This window comes from Macaca nemestrina, chromosome 19 (genome assembly GCF_043159975.1).
Source record: "Macaca nemestrina isolate mMacNem1 chromosome 19, mMacNem.hap1, whole genome shotgun sequence".
In the NCBI taxonomy this organism is placed as follows: Eukaryota; Metazoa; Chordata; class Mammalia; order Primates; family Cercopithecidae; genus Macaca; species Macaca nemestrina.
Window position 1 is genome coordinate 4686582 of NC_092143.1, and position 18160 is coordinate 4704741.

Genomic DNA, 18160 nt, shown 5'->3' on the forward strand with positions numbered 1-18160 from the left:
GGTAGTGGTTTATGCACTAAGAATGCAGTAATTTGGTCATTTAATCTCACTCTCTCTACCTCTGATGTGCACACTTAAAAAGAACACAGTACTCACGGGGAAAAGGTGAGAGAAAGGGAACAGCTACCATTCTGCCCTTGTCTGTTTACCTGATGCCGGAAAGCAAGGGGTGAGTCATATTAATGTTGATTTTTTTTACTGTAAAATTGCCTTCATTTTCCAACATTTAATGCAGCGAATGTCAATGAGCATAAAATATGAGCAACTTTGTAAAAGATAGAAAACAGACCCAATAAAGAAGACATATTCAAAAATGTAATACGGCCTCTTCAAATCAATAAATAAAGACAAGCATTCCATACACTAATGCATTTATCTATGACCATTATAAATTAGTTGCTTGCCAGAAAATACACTTCTTAGCACAAGTGCCATTATTTAAAGTTGTCTATTTAATGCACACTTAGTATATTTCCTCATCCTAAGCTCCTCTGCATAATTAGACAACATCCATTCTTAAAAACTAAAGTAGATGCCAAAAATGCAATGCATAAAGCATGACGTTTTACAAATTTACATCTTCAAAAGTTATGTGTGGTTTCAGAGAAAAGAAATTGCAGAAAGATCGCCATATTATGAGGGCCCTGGTTTCACTGCATGCACTCCCAGAGTGGGCTGGCAGAATGCAGTCATTCTCCTTCAACTCTAGTGGACCCCTGTTTTCTAGGGTGATCTTATGAACCTGATGGCTGCAGAGTGGGCCCTTGATACTTTGCTGAATTGTTTCTGATTATCCTGCCTTGGGTCACTGGGCCACTTGCATCTGAGGACAGCACTAGTGTATACCATCCAGGCCTTCCCTGCCTTGCTGTCTTCTAACTGATCATTCTGGTCAATACTCTTCTTATTTGTAGGGCCTGCAATATGTTGTAAAGATAAGATATAAAGTCCGAGGACTGATTCCTAGGTCTACATTTCCAGTGCTTCCTTTCTTACATTTCTCAATGTTCCTTTACCCACATCCCCCACCAATCTCCAGTTGATGTCCCACCTCCAAAGCTCACCATTGACCTGTGCCACTGTCAGTTTCTTTACCAACATGTTGACACAAGTAATGTTTGACTCACCATAAGATTATGGCTCCAGACTGGGTAGTTATAAAGAGTAAGTTGGAGGGGGGCAGTATTTTTACACATGGTTACAGAGGCAGCTCGGATGCAGGCATGGTGCTTAGGTAGAAGCCATCATGGTCCTACAAACATCAAAATTGATGATGCTTAAGATAATCTTTGAAGAAACACTCCTCTTGCCTCTCATGTGATTCAACTAAGTATCATGCCCCTTTTTCTCTCAAGGGGATCTTTTCTGTATCTACAGATATTAAATGAGAGAATCCCTGAGAGACCATAGAAACTCATGAGTTTAATAAATGCATATTTTAGGCTGAGCGACACCATGACTTAAAGGCTAAGAGATTTGACCAAAGAGATAATTTATATTTTCACTTTTGTTTTTCAGAGATTGCTAGAATATGGTAAACAAATAATTATCCAATAACTCCCTGAATCTTTCTTATCACAGTTGGTATCAGAAGATTGTGGAGCTAAAAGAGAAAGGAGAGGTTCTTGAAGTAGAATCTCTTGAATCAGGGATTGGTTAAAGTGGCACCAACATATCAAGGGAAGTCTGAAAAGGAGAAGAGCAGTTCATACTTATGGTCTGAGCTGGGTCTTGGCACATAGAATAAGTCACCTGCCCAATTTTCAGCCATACTTTCTGTCATCTTTCTGGCTGAAACAGAATCGAATCTTGTTCATCTTCCAACAGCCCTGTCTTAAGATTGGGGGATGGTGAAGGTAGTTTTTGGCTGAAGAAAAATCAACCATTGTGGTCTCATTCTAGTCATAATGATTGACTTAGGCCTAGACAGTGAGACCATCCTGGCTATTACAGTTTAGGTGGGGCTTCACCTTGCTCCCAAAAACGGGGCATAAGCAGAGACCTTCTATTCATATGCTCCTGATGCTTCCATCTGCACGTGTTGCCTTGGGATCAAGTCCACAAGCTGAGGATTTTAGAGCAGAAAGATCTGGAAGAACCTGGATCCTCAATGATGTCGTGAAGTCACCCTACAAAGAACTTATTAGGCACAGTCATAAGTATCATTATTGCTTGGGATACTTTAGTTGCATCTTCCGTTATTTGTAGCCAAAATAACCTAAATGATGCTGGTTTAGAGATTGAACTACAAAAACGGGCTAAGTAATAAAGATGGGGAGGAGAAAGAGTTCAAGTTAGACAGCACAAGCTGATAGGGGCTCTTGAGGCACACAGAGTAACAGAAAGAACAGAAAACAAGGACAGAGTGAGGACAGATTGTGAAATCTCCACGTGGTGCCCTGAACAGATCTCCTTAGTCTGCTGGCATGCAACTCCCTCCAGATTGCCACAGAGGGCCTGTAAAAGGAAGGAAGCACGATTCTTGGTCTTACCTTGGAAATGGTGACACATGTAGAAACACGCAACTGTATCATCCCAGAAACAAACTCTGAATTTCCAATTTGTAAAAGTATTAGTGCAAGTAATTTCCACATAATGAAAAAAGGCTCATCAGGATAAAATGGTAGATTGGAAAGAGAAAAATAGCTCCTTATTCGTAATTGGTTTGGGCAAACATTGTGAAAGAGGTAAATTTCCCAAAGCTCCCTAGAAAGGAGGCACACTTTCACCCATTTACTATGTATTCCTCTGTTGTAGATGATAAACTCCTACGAGGTATACAGGTGTCTTCAATTTGTCGCATGCAGTATCCAACATACAGATGTGCAATGCAACAGAGCCCACTCTCCCTAAGTATCGTGCTTGTTTTTCCATTTACCAATGATGACTTGACCAAAACCCATCGATTTCTGGCTTTCCTTCATTTACCTACCCTGTTCTGACAATAGCTTGCTACCCTTACACAGGGTAAGCAATGAGTGATGACTAAAGAATGAGTATCAGACACCTCTTCTCCAGTGCTGTGTACCATAATGGGGTCTATTTCTTGACATTAAATCTTAAAACTGACAGTATTTACTGAGAAGACTACTGGGGCTCCCCAAGAGGCACAGACAGCAAGAATTCCTCAGGGACAGAGATGGAGGATTTGCCTCTAGCTTTTCTACAAGGTGCAGGTGAAGGTAAGAAGGTATTTCCAGGTGAAGCTTCAGCTGGCAGAAAGTGAGCAGTACAGTAGGAAATGAGCTATACCCACACACATGCACTTAGAAATATAACCTGAACCTATGATGAGCCTTCTCTCTCATGATTTTATGTAGAGAAACCTGATTATGAAGTGGCTGAGATTTCCAGTCATTGTATTTATTCTAGAATATAGCCAATGAAATACATTAGCAGATACTCTTTCTCTCTGTTCTCTTTACAAGAATGTACTGAATCTAAGAGAAGTTATGGAAAGTTTTGTCTGGGATAGAATAAAATGTCCTATTTGCTTTAGAAATTGAGGGCAGAACTGTAGTTACTATTGTATATTTCAATATTTTGAGCCAATCTTAACATCCTATGACTTCCATGTCCTATGTGGTTTTCCATTAACAAAACCCTACGTGACCTCATAAGACAAGAGTTATGGAGGAAATGGCTGTTCAGGAATGAGAAAATGTGACATTTCCCCCCATCTCTGGTCCTTACCATCTCTGTGACCTAAAACAGGTCATTTAACCTCTTAGTACTGCATGAATTCACAATTTCAAATCTGCTTCACAGGAAAAGTTGCTCGTCTTTTTGTTTTCTTTTCTTAAAATCAAGCTGAGTTTAACAAAAAGAACTATCCTGGCAAGAAATCTCCCACTGGGCTTCTTTTCCCACCCCTCAGGGATTGTGTAAGAGTCACCACTAGTGTCAGGTCCCCTGGTTTACCCTTGAGAGATGCAATGACCAGTTGATGCATTCCTTCAGAACGCTTTACTTTGTTGCTTCTGGGCACAGCAGGGACACAGGACACTTCAAGAGGTTTGAGAAACCTAGCGTCCAGAGCCTAACCACCACCACCCTGATTCTTACCACCTTCCTGGAGTAATGCCAGGAACCCAGGAAATAACCAGCCACGACTCTCTGTGGCTGCACCAGGCTTCACCTCCTCTCTGCCTGGGAAACACTCTGTTCTTCTCTGGCTTCCTTCGAAGGCTTTATCTCTCTTCCCTTCCCTCGTGCACATCCTCAGAAAACGCAGAAGAGGCCTCTACACAATTTTGTCTTCCATCCCCACCTGCCCCTTCTCTGCTAGAAAGAAAATTCAACCAGGGCAGGGGTTTTAATCTTTGCCAGGAGTAGTACCTAATACATAATAATATTCAATGAATAGATGTACACAGATGAATGAATGAAGAGGAATGGCAACATAGGGCAACCATGCTCAAAGGTATTCTGGGATGTTTACAAGGAATATCAGAATGACTAAAAATTATAATGGCTGTTCTCATGCCGTTCTGCACACTGCTTATACTTCTTAGACACACACACACACACGCACACACACACATGCACACACACACACGCACAAACACACGCACACACGCACACATGTACATGCACTTGCACACACATGCACATGCACACACCTACATGCACACACACACACCCAACCACATGCATACATGCACACACACAGGCACATGCACATGCACACACACACGTGTACACATGTACACACACATACAGGCACACGCATGCACACACATACACACGCACACACCCACACACACGTACACACACACATACACACAGGAGCATGCACACATGCACACACACACACACATGCAGGCACGCACACACACGCACATGCGTACACATATGCACACACATGCATGCATGCACACACGCATGCACACACATGCATGCACACACAGGTATGCACACACACGCACACACGTACACACAGGCACAGGCACACATGCACACATGCACACACATACACCCATGTACACATCCATGCACACACGCATGCACATGCACACACACGCACATGCGCACATGCACACATACATACACAAGACTTATTTGGTTATGTGTCCATCTCCCTCTACTATTACTTGGCAGTCACAAAAGTTAAATACATCATAAATAGAGTCTTTTTGGACAAACTCGACAGGTTTTAAGGCATTTTAGTGTACATTATCACTTAATCACCACATCAAAATTTGTGGGAGTTGTTGTTATTCTCATAGTGCAGAGGAAACAGATACCCAGGGACATGAATCACTAGCTGAGGGTACCTGACAGAGGCAGGAGTGGAGACAGATGTGACGCTAACCAGGGTTCCTTCTATTACTCTACCACCTATTTCAAAACAACTAAAAAAAGCTCGCCCTTCCGCCTTACCTAAGGGAGCACGTCAAATTTCTAGCTCAGCACAGAGCGAGGAAATCATGTGAGATGCTTAAACTATGAAAAAATTCAAATTTTCTCCAAATCTTGCTCTGACAACAACTACATAGGCAAATATGATATGCTTAATGGAATTTACAATGTGTTTTCCAAATTTCAATACCAAGTCCTAGGGAGTACAGATTATGTATGAACATGAATATTTGTAGCATTTTTACTCTCCCATATTTCCAAGTATGATTTTTATTGTTTGTTATGTATTAAACTTTTGAATACCCAAGTGGTTTGTAAAAAGCTTTTATTAAAAATCCCAACTTTTGGATGGATAGCCAAATTGAATCTGAACCCTGAAACAGCTGAGCCATAAGATGAGTTATTTTCTCACACAATCTCATTGAATATACAGGGAGTTCTATTTTCTAGAAGGCAATTTTAGTGAAATGCTCAGGAACCAGCATTCTTTAATTATCTTGGCATTGTCCTGCCAAAAGGGACATGATTAGGGTAGTAGGAAGAAGGAAAGAAGGAAAATGGTTGGAAGGAAAATTTAATAAGGAAAGAGACTGCTTCTAATTCTTTTTTGAAACAGTCTATGTATGAATAATAAATGAATGAATCACAACGAAAAAGAAGGAAGAAAAGTACAGCAGCACAAGGAGGGGAAGGGAAGAAGAGTACAGGCAAACGGAGGAGAGCACAGGGAAAGAGTTTCTCTTCAGCACTTGCCTAGGGCCCAGCTTAGGAAAAAAGCAGATTAAGGCAAACGCCATCCGTTCCCTTGCATTCCTGGAATCATGTTCTAAGAAACCAAGCCAAAGAAGAAAGGGAGGGAGAAAGAGGGCATGGGCAGGGAGGGAGGAAGGAGATTAGAGAGAGGGTTGGGAAGGAAATCAAGGATGGAGGGAGAGATGGTTGGAGGGAGGAAGGCTGATTTGGAGACTGGTATAACTTCACTATAACTTCACATGCTTTTTACCCCTGTGGAAAGATGAGGTGCTTTTCATGAAGCAAGTGAGAATTTTATGAAACCAGTGTACACCTTCCAACATATTGGCTCTTGGGCTGAAATGTATAAAGCTTTCTAGTAATACATGCACTGCTTTGATGAGAAAAAAAAATAATTGGGGTGGTTAAACCTCCATATTTCTCAGATCATAGAGCCAAGGCATCTAGAGTGACCTTCCCCTATTCTCCTCAAAGCTGGTTTCTCCTCATCTTCCCGGTTTCTTAGAGTCTTTCTGCACCACCTTGTCCACAGACCCAGGTTGATGCTCATCTAGGGGCAGCCACCCCTAGTTCCTTTGTCTCCGTTCCATCATTTTAGTTCTCCTGCCCAAGGACCATGATTTCAAAGTATTTTGAGCTCTTTTTTTTAAAGTATGTTTCTCCTGTTAGACGGAAAGATTTCTGAAAACAGAACCAGATTTGTTTCAGGTGTTGTCTCCCAAGTGCCTAATCAAATGCCTGGCATATATTAACCACTCATGAATTCCTAAAACGATTCATAGATTGTCTTATATATTATGAGGTTTCTCAGAGAATATTGGTCACACAACAAAAATGACACATCTAAAGTTAAAAGAACCCTTTCCCCTTTTTGTATTATCATTGTTCTTATCAGCATCATACTTCATGGAAAGGAGAATGGACGAGTACTTACCTTTCTCTCCCTATGTCCATCTCAGAAGGCACTTACACACTAAAGAAAGGAAAGAAAGAAGGAAAAACAAAACGTGAGAGAGGAAGAGAACAAGAAAAGAAAGACTTCAGGTAATTAGAATACCATGAAAGAGCAAATCAAATTTACAAAATACTTACAAGGTGTAAGATACACCAGAAAATGGAATAGTATTTTTAAGGTGCTATTAGAAAAATATGCCAACTTAAAATTCTGTACCCACCTAAAATATTATATATAATTAAGGAGAAAACATCTCCACACATGCAAAGACTAAGACATTCTACTACTCACAGACTCACTGAAAGAACTACTAAAGGATGAGCTTCAGACAGCATGAAATTGAATCCAAATAATGAAGAAAAATGCATACAGCAGAGGCACACAAATAAACTGGTCAACATTTGGCAAATCTAAATAAATATTGGCAGTAAAATAATAATGCTATCTAATCTGACATAGTAAACATATGATAGAACTACAATACTGAAAGCAAAAATATGAGAGAGGAAAGATGAAAGTTAAGAGTTAAAGCTTTCTAAGTTTTGTTCAGAAGAAGAGTAAAGAAATAATTAACTTTAAATTCTGATAACTCAATTTCATTTCAGCCGTTTTATGGCTTGACATATATCTGGGGTAAATATGACAAAATTTTAGCCTTTCTTAATGCCTATTATATTGTATTATGGGTGTTTATTATATCTTCCCTGTACTTTTTTCTATTTTGAATTTCATATAATTAGAAAAGAAATCCTTTGCACATTAATTGAAAGGCAAATTAAGTCTTCTAGACAATTATTTCACACCTTCCTCCCTCCACAAACTTTCAACACCTCCTCTTCCATTCTCTCAGAGATGACCTTGTTTCTTGCTCCGCTGAGAAATTCAAGCGGCCGGAGGAGCTCATGCGCAGATTCTCCCCAGCACCCACTTGCCCTCCAGCACTTGCACCTGGCTGCTTGGGAGGTGCCGGCTCCATGCCCCCGTTCAAACCTGTCCTCTGCTTCTCAACTGGATGTGTGCTCCCTTGCCTACTCAGGGCAACACTCCAGTGCTGGAATGCTCCTCATTCTTCTGTGTCCTTTCCCCAAACACGACAGCATGTCATTATTTCTCCCATTCTAAACAAAACCAACAATGACTTCCTCTTGTCCACACCTCCCCACCTGCTTCTGCCCCATTAACTCTTCTGTCTTTTGCAGCAAACTCTGTGACATAATTGTCTGTGCTTCCCACCCAGAAGACCTCCCACATTCATTTTTGGATGCACTGCAGTCAGCTCAACACCCTCACTCCTCCACGGCCCCTGCCCTCCCCAGGGCCACAATGACTCCACCTGGTGATGTCTAAATCTCAACCCAGTCCTCATCTACCTCGGCCTCCTGGATGCCAGGGCCCGGTCCCTCTGCCCTGTTCTCTGTCTTCTCTTGCAGCCTGGATGGTCCCCAGTCTCACGACTTTGCACATCAGCTTTAAATACATCCACGGATCGCTCCAGTCCAGAACTCTCGTGGGCTCCAGAATTATACGTGCAGCTGCCTCCTTGCTACCCATCCACACTTGGTGTCGCCTGAGTGTCTGAAAGCTGCCATGACAAATTACTGCCAACCAAGTGGCTTAAAACAACAGAGGTTTTTTTCTCTCGCCGCCTGGAGAGCAAAAGCCTGAAATCAAGGTGTTGGCAGGGCCACCCTCACCCGAAGGCTCTTAAGAAGGATCTGCCCCATACGTCTCTCCCGACTTCTGAAGTTGCTGGCAACCCTAGGTGTGCCCTGCCTGTAGACATCACTCCACTCTCTGCCTCAATTGCCACATAGCCTTTCCCTGTTCTTCCTCACCTCCTAGGCATTCCCGCCTCATATACGGACGCCAGTAACATTAGGCGAAGGCCCGCCAACCCTCAGCAAGTATGCCTTCCTTTAACTTAATGACAGCCGCAAGGCCCTGCTTCAAAAGAAGGCCAATTCACAGGCACCAGCGATAAGGGCCTGAATGTGTCTTCCTGGGGACACTATTCAACCTGCAACGTACCTCTACTAGACACTGCAAATGTAGCTCGTCTAAACTGAGATTCTGAGCTTCCCAATCAAAGCACATTCCCTTGGCAATTCCTCTTCCCATTTGATACCATGCCTGCCTTATGAGTCACCCAGATCAAAACTCATGGAGTCTTCTTCCACTCCTCTTTCCTCATGGCCCATACCCAATCTCTCTCTATTTCACCAGGATTTCTATATTACAATAGTACATGAATTATTTATGTATTACATGCATATTAAATTTTATATATATATTACATATTAGTATTATATATTACATGCATGACATTATACTTATTGATTGGATATATATTACATGTTACATATATGGATTGCACATCTACTGCATATTATGTATACTTGTATTTATATAGATATTATATAGAGAGTGCATTTATATAGATATTTATACATGTGCACACATGCATCCTGTGTTTAACTCCTCCATACCACTCCCATTGTCACTACCCTGATTCAAGGCACCACACATTTTAATTCTTACCGAATGTCTCATTGTATCCCTGTTCTGTATACTGCACTGCATATAGCCAGTCTCCTAAGGGTTGATTTCCCCACCACGTTTTCACTATTATAAACAGCACCACAATGCTCATCCTCATGCAAGCATTTGTGTGGCCCTAAGCAGTTATTTCCTCCGAGCTGAATCCTAGAAGTTGGGTGCAGAGTCAAAGGCAAAAGCACATTTTGCAATTTGTTTGATCTCACTCAATTACCTTCAGATAAGTTGAATGAACTGGAACACCTTTTAAGTGCTTCACAATTCATAGCAAAAATGAACCTTCTTGGTCTTGACTTTTGATGAAAAGTAAGCCATTTGCTTCTCAGATTTACTATTAAACTAATGTGTATTGTGTGCCCACCATGCACCAGACACTGTTTAGACATAAATCCTGCTCTCATGGAGCTTAACGTTTAGTTGGGAGGACAAACTATAAATGATAACCACAGTAAACAATAGGCCTAGATAGTGTATGAGTCAGAAGGTGATGTTCACCGTGGAAACGAGCAGCAGGTGAGGGAGCCAGGCGTGCAGTGAAGCACAGGTTGCCCTTCTGGATGAGAAGGTCAGGGCGGGCTCACTGGGAAGCTGATGACGGAGCAGAGACTGAAGGAGGAGGGCTTGGCCTTGCAGCCATCTGTGAGGGGGACATTCCAGGCAGAGGAAACACCAGGGCATTCCCCGAGGAAGGAGAATCCCCGGCACCATCAAGGAAGAGCCGGGGACAAGCGAGGTTGGAGTTGAGGGGTGGGGGAGGAGCAGAAGAAAGTGAAAGCCAGGAAGTCACTGCCCTCCGTGGCCAGTTCTTGGAGGCCTGGTGAGCAGCAAAGGGATCTTCGCTTTTCCCCTGAAAGGAGGGCGAGGAGCAGAGGAGCGCAGTCATGTGACCTGGTGCACCTGCAGAACTGTGCAAGGAAGCAAAGGCGAGGGCAAGGACAGCTGGGACGATGGCATCTCCCAACCTGCCAGTGACTGCCTCACACAGCAGTATCAGTCACCTGGCTCACTTCCTAACACTCTTCTATGCTAATAACCCCCATGTCACTAAGCACAAAGGACAGGGTTCACTGGGCTCTTCTTCCTGTCCTCCTGCAATGTTTGGCAATGTTGCCACACCCCCCGTTCTGAGGCCGCCTCTCCGCTACCCACATGGCTTCTGGGGATCATCCTCCCTGGGCTCTCCTTTTCCTCCTGTCCCCTCCACAGCCTGCTGTCCAGGCTTGGGCTTCCCTAGTTGGCTACTAAACGCTTGAGTTCTTCACAGGACAGTCTTTGTATATCTGCTCCTTCTCCGCAATCATATCTAGCCTGAGGCTTGAATAGCTACTAATAATTTTTAAATATCATCTAACTCCAGCACAAACTATTCCTCAGAGCTCCAGTCCCCCAATCCAGCTGTCACACGGCCATGCCACACAGAAGCACAGGGCCCCTGGAACAAGCCCTGAGCACACTCCTTAACTTCTGCCTACAAACCCGGTTTTCGTGCATTTCCTGTTAGCATATGACCCACCGGCCGTGGAGTTGTTCAAGTCAGCACACGGATGACTTTTAACACCTCTTCTCCAATACGCTGTCACGTCTACCCATTTTTCTTCCCATGTATCTTGCATTTGTCACTGGTTCTCATTTCTACCATCAGCCTCCAAATCCTATAACGTCATCATCACCTGCCGTTTTCTGCATTGCACCTGCCTCCACCCTCCCTGTATGCCTAGAATACCTTGATGTCTTCCAACTGCTTAAGCATCACAATCCTGGAGAGCCCTGACTGGCCTTGCCCTTGTCCAATTTCCAGCCTCACTTTCCACTCCTCTCCCCCTTGCTGGGTCTACTCCAGCCTCGCTGCCTTTTCTCCAGGCTCCAGCCTTGGCCAGCTCCTCCCTGCCATGTGCCTTAGTGCGAATTTTCCCCTCCCTTAGAGGCTGTGCCTCCCCATCTACCCAGCTAGCTTCCCTTCTCTTTTGATCTCAAGCCTAGCTTAGATAATATTGTTTTGTGTTGCCATGGAACATCCCCCATTTCTCGTGGCTCTTAATTTGCTTTTCAATGATAGCCACATGTTAGTAATTATCTGAATAATGTATGGCTTCTATGAAGACCGGGTTACTTCACGACAGCAGGGCCTATGCTGTGTGTGGGTTTTCCTGCAACATTATCCCCAGAGCTTCATGGTGCCTGATCATGATAGGTGATCAATAAATACGTGTTCATTGAATCAATCAATTTCTATGTGTAGATACATAGATGGAGATTTCTTAAATGATAGCCACCAAAATGTTGAAAGTAACTGGTTAGATTTAAGTTGCTTCCAATATTATTTTATGTTCTATATTGTATTGTTTGAAAGTTTTACAGTAAGCAGGGTATCATTTTTATAAAAACAATAAGATGATTTTCAAAAACTAATATATCAATTAAATGGCATGTATTCAGGTAGTCGATGGAGGAGTTAGGGAGTTGGGTGAGGAGAGAAGAATATGTACTTTAATTACTTCTAACCAATAAAAGCAGCACAAAAATTCACTTCTGTCCCTCAGTTCATCTCTGCTCCACTAACTCTGTTTGAGAGCTGACCAAAGGAAGGAAGACAACACAACATGAAGGGACTTACCAAATTACGTGCCCCAGCACTAGGCAGTTCAGAGCTTCTTCCTCATCTGGACACCCCGCTGTCAGTCCTGGAGACTCCCCAGATGCCTCCTCTCTTCCTTCCACAGCTGTCGGTGTGGCTGCCAAACTTGGGAGGCTGCTATACCCACATCTCTTGAGTTTCCCCTACAGATCCTGTTTCCTCGAGCACACACACACACACACACGTGCTCACACATACACACACACACACACACACACACATACACATACCAATGTTCCCTGCCTTCTGCCCATCAAATGCCTGGGATAGTCCCCTGTGAAGCAGTCTCAGCTGTCAGAGCCATGGGACATGCCTACTTTGTGGTCATGTTAGAAGCATGGAGATCTGCTCTAACCTTGGCTATGGAGGCCTGAATTGACATGTGTGGGGAGCCCCTGGAGATGTTTTTGTTGTCTCACAATTAGGAAAAAGCATTCTCTGAGCAAAGTGCCCCTCCTTCCCCTTTTCAACAAGGCTACAGGAGCATAGGATGCTTAAGCCATGATGACCACTTTGTGACCAAAGCTGACAAGCCTAAGGACCAAGCTAACCAGGTGGAGATTGCTGAGTGCAGGGAAGGAAAGAGAAATGCGGGGTCCCTGACAGCATTGTTGTGCTCCTGAGCCAACCCTCACATTGTTTATTTACCGATTCCTTATCAGGTGGGATCATAACCCCCATTTCTTGAGTCCCTTTTAGTTTGGAGGACCGTTTCCTGTCATTAAAGCCTCCTCCATCAGACATCAGATTTCCTTGAATTGCCCACACCTGCCACTTCCACGAATGCACCCCATCACATGCACTGTGCTTGCCCTGCAGGACTATGGGGCCCACATCTTACCATTCACATCAACTACTGCATGTGTAGCAGGGTGTCCGCAGCACAGTGACGGCTCCATCGATAATGAATAAAACTGGAAAAACACATCTCTAGGTGAATGGATATGAGCACCGTCCTTAGTGCACAAAACAGCCACCATGTTCTGTAGTGGTGAATATTTCCCTGTAAGGTTTAAATGGAAGGAAAGAGAAGAAGGACACCAATCAGAGGCAGCAGTAGTTGTGGATAAAGAAGCAGGTGGATAGAGTCTGGAGTCCTGGGCGGGGGATCTTGGTAAGGCCCATGATTTAGAAGCTTTATGCTGGGACAATGCTCCAGAAAGGAGAGCTGAGGCCAAGCCAAGATCACCGTGAGGCTGAGTCTAGGGAAAATGGACTGATCAAAACTGGGGTTCATAACCAAAAATGCAAAACTTCCGTCCGTGGGCTTCTGGGATGGGTGGGGGAGTGGGACTAGTGTTTGTCAGCATCAGGGCATCAGCAGGCAAAATTCCAAACCCAGGAGAAGAGACTTATAGGAAGCGAATGAGTTAGTGTTTGACTTGCTAGCTATTTTATTCAGGGGAGCTGGCTAAGGAGGCCCGGACTAGGCCAAGGTTTCTAAGAGCGGCTTCATTAGGGCTCCTAGGGGCATGGAGCAGGGACGAATGATGGTCACGTCACCAGAATATACCCAATGCTGGGCGTGGAACACCAGGCTCTTCCCAGTCACCATTTTACAGCAGAGCAGGAGGGACAAGAAGGGGGACAGGCCAGCAATCTGGGGCATTGGAAGAACTCCAAAGTTGCCAGGCAGGAGGACCCCAGCTGATCCATACCCTGGGCTTGCACTCACAGGAGACCCGCGCTCCACCACCTCTTGCCGGCCACTCTCTGCACCAGGGCCTGGAGGGCACTGTGATCGGTGGGGTCCCAGAGTCTCCCCCAGGAATTGGGTAAGAACAGCCTATTTTTCCACTGCCAAGGCTACAGGGAAAGGAGTGGGCAGGCAGGTGTGTGTGCAGTCATGTTCGCCTGGAAACACAATCACAGATGGAGGTTGAATGGCATCCTAGGACCAGGGCAGCACAGGCTCCCAGGTACCAGCCTGGGACGCAGACCACTGAGATCTGGGAAAAGTGGACATTCTGCTTGTCACATAAGTGGCTTCTGTATTGGCGTCTAGAGCAGTAAGATTGCCCGTATCTGGAGGGGAAGTTCAAAGACAAAATTGCCTTGGGTTTACTGTCAAAAGAGGCTGATTTCTGTCTAGTTCACCCATCCCACCCTTTCCAAGGGCTTGATGTTGGGAAAGCATTCCTTTCAGGTAACCACTGTGTGGGAATAAAGAGAAGGTGAGAAGGCCCTGAGCTAAGTCACTGAGATGTAGAGACGACTTTTAACTCTGTGCATTTGAATCTTTCTTCCACGTCTCACCATCAACCCAAGTAGTTAAGGTGGTAAATTCATGGGTTGTGGATTGCGAGTTGTAGAAATGTTTCCCCTCGTAAAATACAGCATACAAGGGTTATAAACACACAATACAGATTATCAGACTATAAAAAGGCATAACAATGCAATATGATTCATTGCTGGCATGGGCGCAATATTGTGCTGGAAGATTAAAGACTATGTGACTTAAATAACTTTTATTGTAATGCTTTCAACAGATCTCCTAACAGGGAAAGCAAACGGGCTCTGCCCAGTGATATGACTGGTGAACAGGACCCAGCACAATTCCCTGGGCCCCCATTCATCTCTCCAGTCGAGCTGGGACGGTTCCACTTTGGTGAGTGTTTCGCAACCAGACCAGGCAGTTTCTAGGTTTCTCGATAATATACCAGTCTCCTAGGATGTGCTATCGTTGGGCTAAATATAGCACGTGTCCTCAGAATAGTGCCATTGATGGTGAGTAATAGCCCCGTTCCTCCTCCCGGTCTCTTGCACAGGCTCTCTTGGATTGGGTCCAGGAATTAATTTGTGCTAATCTGGTCCCCAAATAAATAACTTTTGTCTCTCTACGTTGCCTTGGGTTTCACAGGGAGCAAGATGCAGCCCCGACAACAGGCGCTCAGTGCAGGACGGAGGAGAGGCCCACTCGGTGCATCTACAATTCAAAGGAGCGATGAGGGCTGAAGCCATCAATCTGTCCCAGTGCTCTCATCCCGGCTGGGCGAGAGCCGGCGCTTCCAGCACTGTCTCCCAAAGAAGATTTGAAGCAGTGACAAGTGGAGAGTCCTGTCGTCCTTCCTCCTTGGGCCTCGCGCAGAGCTGGCTGGCAGAGTGCACCATCAGGATAGAGATGCCCCGTGTCTGTGCCGCCGTGGCCTGTCTGTCCCACGCTCCTGAACTGGCTGAGCTGCTGTGCGGGGCAACGCTGAGTTCCTGAGATTTGTTGGCAGCCTCCTGCTCTTTGTTCTCCAGAATGTGAAAATAGTGCAAATAGCAGCATCTGCAACTGCTCCTGCTGCTCTGACCGCCAGCCAAATGCTTTTTTTCTTCTTTCCCTCACTCTCCCTATTGAGCCGTCCACATGCTGCACACGGGCATGAGTTGCAGAGCGGGGTGCAGCCTGGAAATCCCAGGAATGCTGGGGATACACAGAGCAAGGGGGCCCAGGGAGGGCAGTGGGTTTCGCGGCTCCTGGTGAAACGCAAAGCTCCATGCACGGCAGCATGGCTGTTGACGGGGTTTGTAGATGACATGTATGAAATGCATTTTTGCCATCCCCAACAGCTGAAAAAGAGCCCATGCCTTATTCCTCAACAGCTGCAGTCACCTCAGCTGAGTTGCATGCTTTGGAATTTCTTAAAAGAGAATTATTCTTATTCATTGGTCCTCTGACTACTGAAACCAGCCCTGGAAAGTGAGTAACTCGAGGAATTCTGCTCCTGTCGGCAGCCAGAGGATTTTGTATTTTGTCCAGATCTTTCTGTGTAGCCAGATCCAAAGTGTTCGTTTTTCTTGGATATTATAACTTCCTTTCTCGGTCTCCTGACTCTGTTCATTGATTTTTTTTTTTAAGGCCGTTATTTTCTCTACGTCAAAAGAATCTGCACGTTTTTCCTATCTGAGTGGCAGATGTTCCTGGGCCGTGAAATATAAATATCCTAAAGTTTTCAAAGGCCTGATCGAAATTAATGCCATCTTGACTTTGGAAATAAGTATCAGGGCTAGCACTATCGCTTATATTATTATAACCTCCATATTACCATCCTGAGTCTTGTTCCAGGACAGCCTTAGCATAAAAATATAGAATTCCCAACTATATTTATCTCTTTTAAAAAATATGTATCTTTCTAACACATATCAAGCCAAGGATATAAAATACTTGTCTCTGTGGAGTAGCCTGTAGTTGTATTTTAAAAATACACACCCATAACCCTTGGGTGCATTAGACAGTTCTGCACATTGATGGAGCATGTGTGCACAAAATGGCTCTCCTGTTCTGTAGTCATTAAAGGCTGAAACTGACGTAGATCTGAAACGTTCTAGGACTAAAGCAATCAGGGTATATTTCCAAACTAATAGTAAATGACAGTCTTCACAATTCAAGAAAGTAAATACAGGCTGTTTTGTTAAATTCCTTTTGTTTTTTAAATCTACATAATTTACTACAGCTTGGCCATCCCAAGCAAATGTAGGTTTGAATTTTTATGGCCTAGACTTCATAAGGGTGGAAATTAGAAATGATCCAAAGTGATTGTTTTGTTTTGGTTAGTTATCAAGCAGTTAGGAAAATGTCGGCCAAGGCCACCAGGCACTGTGTGCTGCTCACTCCTCTTCTGGGAGACATCAGTGGGACACTAGGAGTAGAACTAGTGTCCTAGATTTCAGGGACCCCAATCATCAATGACATCGTTCAAAAACACTTACTGCTACTTAGCTTGAAAGATTTTCCCAAGCTTGTTTCATTGAATTTAATTGAGAAAGAAAGAGAAGGAGAAGAACTTCACAAATCAGCTTGTGTGGGAACCTACATGTTCCTGGTGTGGTTCTCCAAAAGAGGCAATGCCTCTACCACCTCAGTGGTGATATGCCCATGGGCATTTCTGGTGAATTCCTCAGCAAATCAGATCACCATGTGCCAAACCAGTGAATTCTCACCCAGTCAAAACTAAAGCCAGAGAAGCCTATTAGTCTAACTCTGCTGTGGACAGAGCAGGCTCTGCCTGTAGAAATGACTCATTTTACAGGAAAATATGCACCCTAGAACAGGTGGGATGGTGGCAAGAGCATGTGAAGGCAGTGAGTGAAGGGAGCATGTGAGGCAATGGATGCCAGTCCACAGGGACACTGCATGCTGTGCATGAGAAGAAGAAATGAAAGGGGATAAAGACTTTGGAGAAATCTTGCTCCAACTTTGGGCCACATCTCAAGACACTTCTTCCTTGGAGCCCTTCTGAACATTGACCATTCCCTGGGCATCCCGTCCAGACCTGGACTCTGAGGTCCTTGTGGTCCCACCGCACTTATTCATACACTGCTTATGTGTGTACTTCATGCCCTTCTACAGGGGCAGCCCCTTAGGCAGGGACTCTACCTTCCCACCTCTGTCATCCCAGGGGACCCTCACTCAGCACTCACCCTGTGGGGGCTCCTCAGTAATGTTGGCTGAAGTGGATAATAATTTAGAATAGTGTAAAGAAGTTTTATATTTTAAAATATAGAAATCTTCAAATAGAGACACTAATAAACATTGTAAAAAGGAGTTCTGAAATATCATCACTCATTGTGGGTCATATTTCTAGGTATTACCATATGCCTCCAGCCCACTCACTAAATTCTTGCACCTGTACTCCAAAGACCTCTTCCCTCCTCCTCAGTTCCAGGAATACAGAACAGAAAAAGAAAGAAAATGTGATGGTTGGAATGTGTTCCCTCCAAAATTCAGGTGTTGAAATTTAATGGCCTCTCTGATGGTATTAGGAGATGGGGTCTTTAAGACGTGAACAGGCCACATGAGCTTCTTGCCTCATAAATGACATTAAGGCCCTTATTAAAGAGGCTGCAGGCAGTGTTTGGCTCACTTTCTCTTCTTCATTCCTCGCCTGCAGAGGAAGGGCAACAAGGGCAACAAG

General features: G+C 44.3%; 1 long non-coding RNA gene across 2 annotated transcripts in view; it reads right to left on the bottom strand.

Moving 5' to 3' along the window:
• The window catches only part of LOC105489313 (uncharacterized), a 7549-nt gene extending 3468 nt beyond the window's left edge, over positions 1-4081 (bottom strand). For both annotated transcript variants that reach the window (XR_011616745.1, XR_011616744.1), the window contains exon 1: positions 4066-4081. This is a non-coding gene — a long non-coding RNA (uncharacterized lncRNA). The remainder of the gene's footprint in view (positions 1-4065) is intronic.
• Positions 4082-18160: the final 14079 nt, after the last annotated feature.